The 12395-nt window shown below is 35.1% G+C and overlaps 1 protein-coding gene across 1 annotated transcript in view; it reads left to right on the top strand.

Moving 5' to 3' along the window:
- The window catches only part of ROBO1 (roundabout guidance receptor 1), a 994953-nt gene that overhangs the window by 204862 nt on the left and 777696 nt on the right, over positions 1–12395 (top strand). The window lies entirely within an intron of this gene.

Raw genomic sequence — 12395 nt, 5'->3', positions numbered from 1 at the left:
TTGATTTGTATCATACAGATATTTTTTATAAAGAGAAAAACTAAGTTTGTCTATTTTTCAACCATTGTAAATTGTATTTCTGATAATCATGACTGTACGTCTATGAATCATTATATATACCACAAATATTTACTAAGGAATTCTTAATCTAAAGAGGTAATTATTAAACAAATTTTTTTCACAAATACTGATACCATAAAGATAAAAATGTTATTGCTCCAAACCAGAATATAAATGAAAATATATAATGTCCCAGAGTCACATCTCAATATCCTCCCCATTATTAGTGCATTATATCATATTTTCATGTAACTTATTTATTCCTTCAGAAGAAGTTAATCCAAGGTATTACCTTTCTGGCTTCCTGTGTTTCTTCTAAAAATTGGTTTTGGAATGAAATCACTTACAATAAGTATTTGAGTGTTATAATTGGTATTTAAATTTTTCATATTATAATTACAGCTATAAAGTGTAGCATCTCCACACTTAGTTGAGGCACTGCATTAGTCACGGTGGTACATGTCAAGTATGCCTAGAGCTGCAGCAGCAGCAGGCACAGCATAGATGATATCACCAACGAAGAACAAAAGTAGGCCGGAAAAAACTACCCTTCTTTCCCCTTCAAACTTCCCTATATTTGGGATATAGGAATAAACTGCTCCTATTTTCACTTAATCCTTCTATGACACTCCTTTGTAGACCTTCCCAGAGAAATACCTACTGGTAGGTCACAGAGGCAGTCATTTTGATAATCAAGGTTAATTATCCAAGATAATATATTTTAAAGTGAGATTTTGGATAAGGAAATCTACATTAATACAAAAGTATGAATCTTTATCCAAATATATGGAGGCTCTCATGCTTTAAAAGATAAGCAGTATTAATGTAGTAACCAGGAAGTTATTTATAATGATGAACTTGTTACAAAAGTATAAAAGTGCATATTAAATAGAAAGTAATTTCTATAGTACCATGCACTCAATTCATCTGTACTAATAAACAAATCTTGAAAATAATCTACATTGACATGCATGAACACATTAAAGTAAAATACAATCTGATAAAATAAGGAAGACCAGGATGTGTGTGTTCTCTGGATAGGTAAAAGATAAGAATATACTTCTGAAAAATATGTTCTCTTCATGTTTACGCGAGTCACAGTTAATTTATACTTTTTAAATTATTACTTTCCCCATACAGCTAAATATTATTTCAGTCAAAGGAGCTGTAGAGAGATGTGGTTTTAATGGTAGTTTTATTGCGTGAGATTGACAAAAATTTTTGGCAAAAAGTCAAAGATAATAGAATTATGTGCCTGAATTCTTTATTTCTCCTTATTGATTTATGTTGGTTACACTTTATTTTTTAGTAGAAGTCACAGACTTTGTTTTCTTTGTTCGACTGTTGCTTTTTAAAAGTACTCTACACAGACAAAATGTCAATCCACAGGACAAAGGTCCTCCTCCTCACCATTTTCAAAGAACACAGGGAAATATATTTTCAAAACATTTGCCACTTTATGCTGCAGATGTTTTAAAGATACCAAATTACCATCTTAGTCAATGGCATCTTTATGATTTCATTAGAGGGCAACATGACCCAAAACTTTGTTCCTGTCCAGTTTCAAGGGGTGAGAGGAAGCCCAATGTGTCTGTTTTCATAAAAAAAAAAAAAAAAAGTATTGATTTAATACTGACCATTTTCACATTGTGTCTCCTCTCAGAGAAAGACTGCAAGATGTCCTCCTTCATCTGACTTCTACTAATAGACCCCCACTTGTCCAGTTACCATAGTTACTAGAAGCCAAAATAGCATACACACACACACACACACACACACACACACACACACACACACGAACAAACAAACAAACTGCCACATCTCTTTATATGTAATAAGTTTGTGGGAATAGGTTGTCAATGACGTGTGTATTTTGAATTATATCAAAATAGCTCCAGGTCAAACACAATAAATACTATTGATTCCACTTTATATATTAACCAGTGATGGACATTATTGTTAGTTACTGTTATACAATGGAGTTTATTAAAAAATTTATATGGATAGTAATATCATATATAAAATGTATTTTATATATCATAATAGTACCCATAAAAACAAATATTAAACAACACAAATTTGTTTTTACTATCATAAATTACCACCATAATTGAGCTATGTCTTCTATACATAGGCAAAATATATCTGAATAAAATGTCAGTATTTTCCATGTTTAATTTTCAGTCTTGTTATTTTATACAATACAGGCACTCTACATTCTGTTTTAAAGATAATTAACTGATTTTGACATTAGCCATACAGAAAATTAAAAGTATAGATTCATAAATTGACATCATCAAATATTATGGATATTAAGGTATAACTAATTTTTAGCTATAGAGTTATAAATAAAGACAATGTTTGATAATTTAGACACAAAAATGTTCCTTAAATATCTCCAATAATAGAAAATACGATCATATATAAAAGCCAAAAATTATGTTTTTAAACTTTTGATAAAATTTTGCATTTAATATAAGTTAATAAAAGTTAAAATATAAGTTAATAAAAGTTAAAAAGGATTTAACTTTACAATGTTTAAAACTTTTCTTTATTTTTTAATCTTTTTTGGTTTTGTTATTTACTTGTGTTTTATTTATGTATTTATGTGTTTATTTATATTCTTCTCTCATATATTACATCCCAACAACAATTTTCCCTCCCTCCATGTTCGTAAGCCCCTCCCACCACCACTTCCTTCCCATAGATTCACTCTCCATATTCCACCTCCCTCTGTCTTCCCCTTAGAAAAGAACATGCCTCCCAGGGCCATCAACCTACATGGCATAAGAAGCTACAGTAAGACCATGCATATTCCATCACATCAAGGCAGGATGAGGCAGCCCAGTATGAGAAAAAGGGTTCTGCAAATAGGCAAGAGTCAGTGACACAGTCCCTGCTCCCCCTGTTGGGATTAGGATTCCCACAAGAACATCATGCTACTCAGCCATGATGTATCTGCAGATGCCTTAGGTCAGACACCTTACAGGCTCCCTGATCTCTGTGAGTTCCCATGAATCCCAGTCAGTTGTTAGTTGATACTCACTTATCTATGATTTGTTCTTTAACTTCTTTTTATGATTTAATACTATAAACATTACAGTCTATTCAACTAATAAGCATGGAATTGACATCCTCTAAATTTCTGGTATGAGATGACTAGATATGCTAATATTACATATCTTGACATACCGTTCATAGTTATGGCACATAGGCTTGACAGCCCATTCGGACTGCTGACTGATAGTCTTCATTGGCAGCTTTCTCGATACTGTCACATAACTTGAGGAATAGAGGAGTTTTCGCGGTCAGTTCCAGCTGAATTCCTCAAAGTCTTGTGTCTAATTTTGGTGGGTTCTTATGCAAGTTCTTACCTTCAAGTTCTTGGAGCCAAACAAGGGCAATATAATGGTTTAGGGGTCTCTTGTATTCCCTTGACCAACACCTCTAAGGAAATCTCTCCATGCCTGGCACTGGAGGTGCTAGGTGTTCGTTTGTTTGTTTTGTTTTTATTGTCTTTTATTTTATGGGAGCATTATCATCTCATGTAGCATAACTCTCTTTCAATTATATACGTATTTTCAAATAAACATAAAATAATGTTTCCTGTGTATTTTCAAACACCTCTACACTTATCCCTCTTCTCTCCTATGTATTTTGTCTTACCTGACCTTATGAATTTACTAGCATAGTACCACAGTGTTGTGTTTTGTTTTGTTTTGTTTTGTTTAACATTGACTTAATTCATTCAATGTGAATTTCTCTGGTGCATCCACTTTCTCAGTAATTTCTTTGAGTTCTCTCTTGCTCTCCCATTTGCACATCTCTGCAAAACATTCAAAGCTCTCTTACTCTGCTGTCTTACCTGTGGATCATCAGGAGTGCATCTGATTTCTGGGGTGCCCACCTTGTGGATAGTTAGAAAGCAAATTAAATCAGAATTCAAATTAAAAGTTCACAACAGAATTTTCAATTACTCACTAGTGTAATGTAAATAAAAAGCTAAAATCTGAGAGGCAAGCTCTTTGTTTTCACCCCCACTTCTAAATTCTCCCCAGAGAAGGATACCAGTAGTAGACTTGAGGGGCAGGCAAAGCCTTGAAGGGCATCTCCTTGATGTACAGCCCAAACAAATGTTTCTCAGGGAACTGTTAGGAGAGAAACAAGAGGTAGCAAGATAAAGAGGTATCAGTCACAGTGCTGAGACAGGGTGAGGACTATGTTTTGGAGGCTTTCCTTTCTATCCATCCTCTCTTAGGATAACAGATAAAGTCGTGTCTGAAAGAAATCTTCTTCACTAGAAATGCTAATGTATATAAACAAAGCTGGAGGGAGAGGAGCTGCCTGAGTCCTCTCAAAAGAATTCATGTCAGAAGGTGTACCAAGCTGCTGACTGTGCACCAAGGCATCTTGATTTGGGAGGCCTGCCCAGGGAATCTAATTGTCTATAATCAGCCATAAAGAGAAATGCCCATGCTGGTGTTACCACGATATCTTTACTATCCAAGACCTCTACAATAGCAACTTTCATTTTTTTCTTTTTTAGTTATAACATATCTGGATTTGGTCAAATCACATAAGTTTAAAAGAAAAATTCAGGTCAGGAGGTAAAAAAAAAGTTCATTACACAGAGCTCTTCTTTTAAATGGTAGAAAACAGGCGTGGCTTCCATAGAAAGGTACATAGACAGGTTGTGACAACAGGAATATTACTAATAATTTAAGTTTGGCTGGGGTTAAAAATATGAAGAGACTAGGCTGAAGAATCCACATAACTAAAATCTCCTTTAAAAAGGAATGAATAAACTCTGGTCAAAAAACAAAAAAAACAAACAAAAAAAAACCAAAAAAACACAAAACAAACAAACAAACAAAAACAAATGCGAGTGGGCTAGATAGATGGCTCAGCACTTAAGAACACTTACTGTTTTCCCTTGGCTGTATCTGAGCAGGGTCTAGGTTCTCTGCATGCATTGTCCTTGGTTGGTATGAGTTTGTGCAGGTCTCCCTGGGTCCAGATCCACTGGGCCTGATGGTCTCTCTGTGGGGCTCCTGAACCCTCTGGGTCCTTCCATCCCCCATGGTTGTGGGGGGAGTAGGGACTACCTCTGACTTGAACTCTGGTGCCAGGGATTTGATCACTTCCCCTTGGCAGGGAGGCCCTACAGACACACAGAGGAAGGAAAACAGGCTATCAGGATAAAACTTGATAGGTTGTGGTCATATGGTGGAGAAGGAGTCTTCCTCCCCCTCACTCATCAGATGTCTAAGGGAGAGGAAGAGCCAGAAGAAGGAGAGAGGGAGGGAGGGCGGGAGGAAGGGCAGGGAAAAGAAGATCCAAGGGAGGGGATAACAATCAGGGTGTAATAGGAGAGAGAGAGGTAGGGAAGGAGGGCAGGAACAGGAAGATACAAGGGAGGGGATAACAATCAGGGTGTAATATGAGTAAAGCATAATAAATTTTAAAAAGAGAAATTAAAAACCAAACAAACAGTAAAGAAAACAAACACTAGTTGTTCTTGTAGAGGGTCGAGATTTGGTTTCCATTTCCCAGAATTCAGACTCATGACCATCTGTAAACATAGTTTCTGTGAATATGATGCCTTCCACTGACCTAAGTGTCCACAAGGTACATATGTATTAAACATACATACAGGAACAAAATACTTATACACATAAAATTAAAAATAAATCCTTTTTAATGGAAGTGGAAGAGGTATTAAGAACAGGAAAATTATCAATTTAAATTAGATAAATACAGAAAAGGAAGGAAGGGCATGAATATAATCAAAGAGCATTAATTATATGCAGTTATGTAATGGTCAGAATGAAATGTATAATTAAGCATAATTAGTATAATTAGCATATGCTACTGAAAAGAATTGCATTATTTGGTCACAAAAATTTCAACAGATTTTCCAATTTGCATATTATAAAAGAACATGGAATTAAATAACAAATAAGACATTTTTAAGGACTGTTCAATTTTTGTGTCCTTGTGGCTGAAATCTCTATAGGACTTCAGATTTTGGGGCGGTTATTTGAACAATAATCAATAAATGTGTTATTAATAGTTTCAAAGGCTCTTTACACAGCAGAATGAGACACTGATAAATGATAGAAAAGAAGAATATGAAGGTAAAGATAGTTTACATATGACCTGAAGAAAACTAGCTCATATGAAGTCTATCTAATATCAACATGACTATTTATAAATTTATAGAGCAGAACACTATTTTTGCATAATCAAAAAAGTAGCATCTATTTTCTAACATTGGGAAAATGCTATGTTATCCAACTCATGTTAAAACACAGCTATGTACATTTTTATGTCATAATCACAATTAACTATTTTCTCTCACATTGAATGTTTTCATCTTTAATGCTATATAAAACTACACATTAGTACTTGCAGGTTTTCACTAGTAGCATATGTAAAATCATTTAAGAAGACTTATCTGAAATGAAAGTCAAGCATAAATATTTCAGCTACCATGATTTATTCTTTATGATTGTTTAGTGAAAGGGGGAAAGAGAGAATTCCAATTCTGACCTTGGAGAGTTGGCTAAATCAACTCTAGTAAAAGTTATGCAAAAAAAAAAAAAAATCCAAGGACAGAAGTTGGCTGGTCACAAATCAAGTCGGTGCCCTTGTCACTTTGCTTGCATGTACAGATCTTTGTCTAGGCTAAGAAATGTGCTATGTTTAAAATATATCCTTCTAAGATTTGGGATCTGTCATTTCTGATTTTGCGTTAGGGGCTTATTAGATATTATGTCCTGTGTTCAATTACTAATCTATGGGAAAATATCATACTATTAATCCAAAACAGTTCTATCGACCAAAACATTTTTGATATCCAGATTAATTAAAAATCATCCTGTCCCATAACTTGCAGGCATCACATCATTTTAAAAAGTATTAGAGTCCATTTTAATAAAATAGAATAAGCATAATGGTAGAAATTGAAAATTGATTTATCAGGTCCAACTTTAGCAATATTATTGGTTTCTATTCTTAACTCAAAAATAATGTATCTCATGAGAATAGAAAATTATACCACACTGCATTTGCTGTCATCTCTACCCATTCAACAACTACAAAAGTGTTTGTGTTACATGTTATATATTTAATGTATATAGATACCATGCTAATTGAGGGATAAAAAGTTATGTGCCCTTTAAATTTCTAGTTGGAATGTTCCTTGTAACAATCTTGAATTGAGAAGGGAAAAACAAGATGATTGTCCAAATAAAACTTGTGCCGAATGTGTTGAAGGACTGAGTGATCTCAGAGGTGCTTACTAAGTATTTAAAGAAATCAAAAGGAAAGAACTTGAGTCTTAAGGGTCAGCAAATATTAGAAGACAAATGAATAGGAAATGAATGGCATATAAAAGCTGTTCAATAAATTCCATTATGTTGTTTTCTTTGTGCTCTGATAATGTCTATGGGAAGTTATCTCTGTTTATCATCTTTTGTGATTCCTGGCAGAGGAAGAAGAAAGGCATCTTTATCAGTATATCTTCATCAATATATATTTTGCTCTTAGGCATATCAAGAAGATATGGGGATTCTTAGTATGATGGCAGCTTTAAGTTGTTATAAACACAAATCAAGCTTCATGAAAAAAGATTTTGAGGTGGCATATTGTTTGACCCTTGACACTTAAAAACATACCTGGTGTACTTGACGTAGACATGTCTTTGAAATGCACCCCAAAATTATTGCCACATAGCAGGAAAGTAAACACCTCATTATGAAAATAGTTAATGAAGCTATCCTGTTCACTCCCAGATACACACAAGTCCATCAAAATTTGCACTAGACAAACAGAGTGGAAACATTCTGATAGTCTAATGGAGGTCCTTATCCTCCTGGCCTAGAGAGCTCCTGCAGGACAATCAGAGTGCATGAACAGAGTGCATCAACTACAATGTGCATGAAAAGATTCTCTTATGTTTACATTTGCACAGTAAAGAAGGGACATTTTAATAAATCATAAAGAATTCATTATCTGTGTAAGATGACTGTGAAAATGCTGCAATAAAATTATAAAAGCAGTAAAACTTCATGAGATAGTTCACTGAATTCTGTTCCTAATCAGTTTCAGTTTTTTGTAGCGGTTTTGTAGATAAGGAAACTGGTATTGAAAGTGTGACAATTTTTAAAGAAAATTATGGCAACTGTACATCACAACAATAGTTAAAATACAGCTAAGTAGTTCTGTAGTCGACCCTCTCTGAAGCTGCAACGCAATGAAAGCAAAAGTGGAGGAATTTTTTCATGCAATTTACTCTTAATCCGCAGAGCATAGGGGACCCTCAAAATTAGGATACTAGTGGGATATGAATTATAAAAAAGCTACTGGGAGCATCCCCAAAGCACCTGTCTTCAAAGGCTGAGCTGAGGGTGGCAGTTGATTAAAGGTAGAATACAGAAATATATGATAAAATCTTCAAACTGAATATATTAATTTCAGGACATGTTACTACTATTTCTGGTACCCAATGGAGGCTAACACTGTGTCTTCTCATCCATTTCTGTGCATCTTGATTTAAAAAAAAGGGGGGGGCAGGTAGATTAGTAGTGTAATTTATAAATGTGTCTGCAGAAATATAGTTGTTGGTAGCAGTTAACCATGAAAGAATCCTAGATCATTCTGTAACTTGTTTTCTTCATATATAAAATAACTATGCATTGACATAAGAATTGTGACCCTCCCTTCCACCATCACTGCACCGGGGGGTCAATGGCCACTGGCTCATGAGGACTAAGGGAGAAGAGGTGACAAATGAGGCGAATGCATTGGACAAGGCTTCCAGGATTCAGCTTCATTTAGACAGTGCATTGTATTATTTTAAGAGTAAAGTATATAGTATATAAATGTTTTTAGGGATATGGGTTGGAAGGACTGATTGATTGGTCATAACACAATACCTAATTATCATACAGACAGAGGAAGGAGTGGGACTCATTCGCTATGTCATGTAGTGTTTGCAGGAAGCTCTGTGCAGGGTCATCCAATAAGGTCAGACATCTATCCCTAGAGATGCACTCCAGATAAGGATGATTAGAGATGAGGAAGCCCAGCCTAGAAAGAGAGTCCTCCATTTTGTTTTCAGTCTTAAATGTTTTCCTCTTTTTAAACGATTTTAATTTACATCCGATTGTTATCCTCTGACTTGTATCTTCTTATTCCCACCCTCCTCCTTCCTCCGTCCCCTTCCCCTCCCCTAGACTTCTGACAGAAGAGGACCTCCTCCCCCAGAATATAACCAGAGCCTATCAGGTCTCATCTAGATAGGCTGCTTCCCCCTCCTTTGTGTGCCACCAGGCCTTCCCACCAAGGGGAACCAGAGTTCATGTCAGAGTCTGTCCTTACTACCCGCATGGCCTTGGAAAATGAACGGTCCATTGGCTATATTTGAACAGGGTGTCTAGGTCACTGGCTGCATTGCCCTTGGTTGGTGCAACAATTCAGCTATCCGGAAATGGTAAATTGCGACCTTAATAGCAGGGTCTTCCAACAAGGAACAAATTATTTCGCTCTAAAAAATAAAAACCAACACCTTATTGTATGTGTCTTTACTACATATGTTGGTTAATTAAATAAGTTATTCAAAGACATAAAACTTAAATTGCCTCTGAGAGTGTAAAATTGTACTGCATATGGCTGGTTTTTATCAGCAATATATTATAAACCTTTATAAAAAGAATAGTTACATTTATTTTCTTATAATGCTCCTGATAGTTTTCCCAATTATATGTGATATTTACAAATTTTAAAATGTAATAAATATAACTAAAATGTTGATAAAAGAAATATTGTATAAAGTATATATTATTTTTAAATACTCCAGGTATTTTTAATTAAACAAGATAAACATTTTTGTACTAACAAAAGATTTCGATTCCTTTTCTCTAAAACACTCATTCACTCAAATACTCTTAGATTCAACAGATGCTTCTAATGTCATAACAGTGATCTTGTTCAACATAGATAATAGTGAGATTAATAAAACATGATTTCCTCATAGTGAGAGGTCATAGTCTGGCATATGAGTCAACGTAGTCAGCACAATGTTCAGCATATAAAATACATAATTTCCCAGATCTATTGCCCTATATTATATTCTATTAATCCTTATACATCAAAGGGCATCAAGGTAAAATGTTTCATACATATGGTTGCTTTACAACTTCTCAGCAAGCTTTGCAGAAATTTATCAAGGTTAGATTATTAAAGTGTTCTTTAAACATATGAGCCAATTATGATAACAATTGCAAACATGCTGTGTCATTACATTTGCTTGATACTTATAACAAATAGACAAGAAACAGTGTAAGGGGAAGCACACAATTGCCAGCATCTGAGTTGTGAGTTTTCCAGAGAATAAGTTATATGTTTCTTTCTCAGGAATCAGACTTATTTCTGAATGTTATATTAAGCAAAATGGCTATGTTTTTATTAGAGAAAGAAGAAGGAAATAAGCAGGCTATCACTCTATCTTCACTTTATACACACATCACAACAGTCTACAGAACAGGACTCACCAGCACAAATGCCCAGTGTCTCCACTGAGGAACCCCTAAGCCTAAGTGAGCAACCAGGATGGAGGTCATAGCATTAAGCCTGGAGCTGTTTTTACCATCAGGATGTTGTGTCCTTCAGTGAAGTGACCTTGTCAAATGTCTAAGCTATTAAGTGTCTATTTCTAATTGTTAATTATGTCTTTGAGAGCATTGAGATCTGTTGTAGCTCAAGGCTAGGTCCATTTGTCAGGCCAAGATCTTTCTTTTCAGCTGAATTTCTGGAAAAGCATTTCTTCTCAAGTTTACATGGCCTCTTACTGACCTTCTTTTCAATTGCTAGCCCAGACTGCATGATTAACTGATAGTTATATCATCCCCAATACAGAATGTTTAGATCAGAGGCAACATATTTAAAAAGCTAAGCCTTTTGTTTGTTGTTCCCTTAAGTAAAACGGTTTGAAAACACATATTTCCTTTCCTCAAGGGAGAGCACTGAGGATTTATTTTTTAACCCTTTTATTCTTATTTTCCCTTTCTCCATCATCACTTGGAAGGGTTCAGTTAGCACAATGAAATGAGCCTGGATCTATTCTGTTCCTTCTAGAATGTAGTAAGCAGAAGTAGAGCCCAGAAAGACTGAGGCAAGCATAGGGAACAGATATATGGGATGCCTGATGGCATTCCTTTCTCATGGACCCAGTCAGGGACACACCCACGTACAAGAGAGGGCAAATAATTGTCAGCTAGGCATGCCATACCACCACAACAACAATAACAAAACAGTATGGATAAAGGGAAGAAAAAATTGAAGTATATAGGTAATGATTTAACATACTGGTCCAGCACAGCTATACAAAAGTACCATAATAACATTTTCCAACATTTATTCCAAATTTTTGTGATCAAATGTCACTTGATTTTGGATCCTCATGGTCATTGACAATACTGATTTTTAGTGTTTATCTTACCTATTCGTATTTACTTCATATTTATTTTATATTATGAATTTGACCAATAGAAATCTCTTCATAAGTGATTCCTTTTATCTATTTACATATTTTCCCAGAAAATGCTGGTTCTGAAAGAAAGCAGTATGTTTTATATTTACTTGCAGAGGTTGAGCTTATTAGTAGTATATTATCCAATGTAAAGAGTAAAACACACAGAAATTATTGCGGTTCTATGTAATCATGACAAATTCAATATTTTTGTCAGTGTTCTTATTCTGTACACCTACAATAGAGGTAGAAAGAAAGGCAACTGGTCTTTTCCTTTCTAGGAAAAAACTTCAAGGCTGACAACTCTATCATGGAACAAAGAGTAATATGTATTTTTCAATCATGGGTCCATATTTGAGCTTTCCTAGTGAAAAAAAAAATGCCAGAAAGAACCAGAAAATTTTGTCTTTAGAGTCAGTGAATCATAAACTACAATTTAGAAATGTAAAACTAATGGGCAGCAAACAGAAGCCGACTAGGTAGGAAAACAAGCAAGGCTTCCTCAACATCTGGTGGAAGCAGAAAGCATACAGGACCCTTTCTCCAATGGACATATGGACCTTACTTTGGGAGACCTGGAACAATGGTCAGCCATGGATGTTATTACACTGTTCTCCCGCTACAGGGACTGTGAGCTTCTGTGACAGCACAAAGATTTCCCCTGGATTCTGGGAATGGAATAACAGTTCTCCACACTTAACCTACAAGCACCTTTTGCACTTAAACATTTCTGCAAACCTGAAAGTAGGGGACGTTATGACCTATGTAGTCAGCAAGGCAGTTAAGATAATTTCTTCCTGCT

This window comes from Acomys minous, assembly GCF_964271855.1.
Source record: "Acomys minous genome assembly, chromosome: 11".
Lineage (NCBI taxonomy): Eukaryota > Metazoa > Chordata > Mammalia > Rodentia > Muridae > Acomys > Acomys minous.
This window is presented reverse-complemented; position numbering and strand designations above follow the sequence as displayed.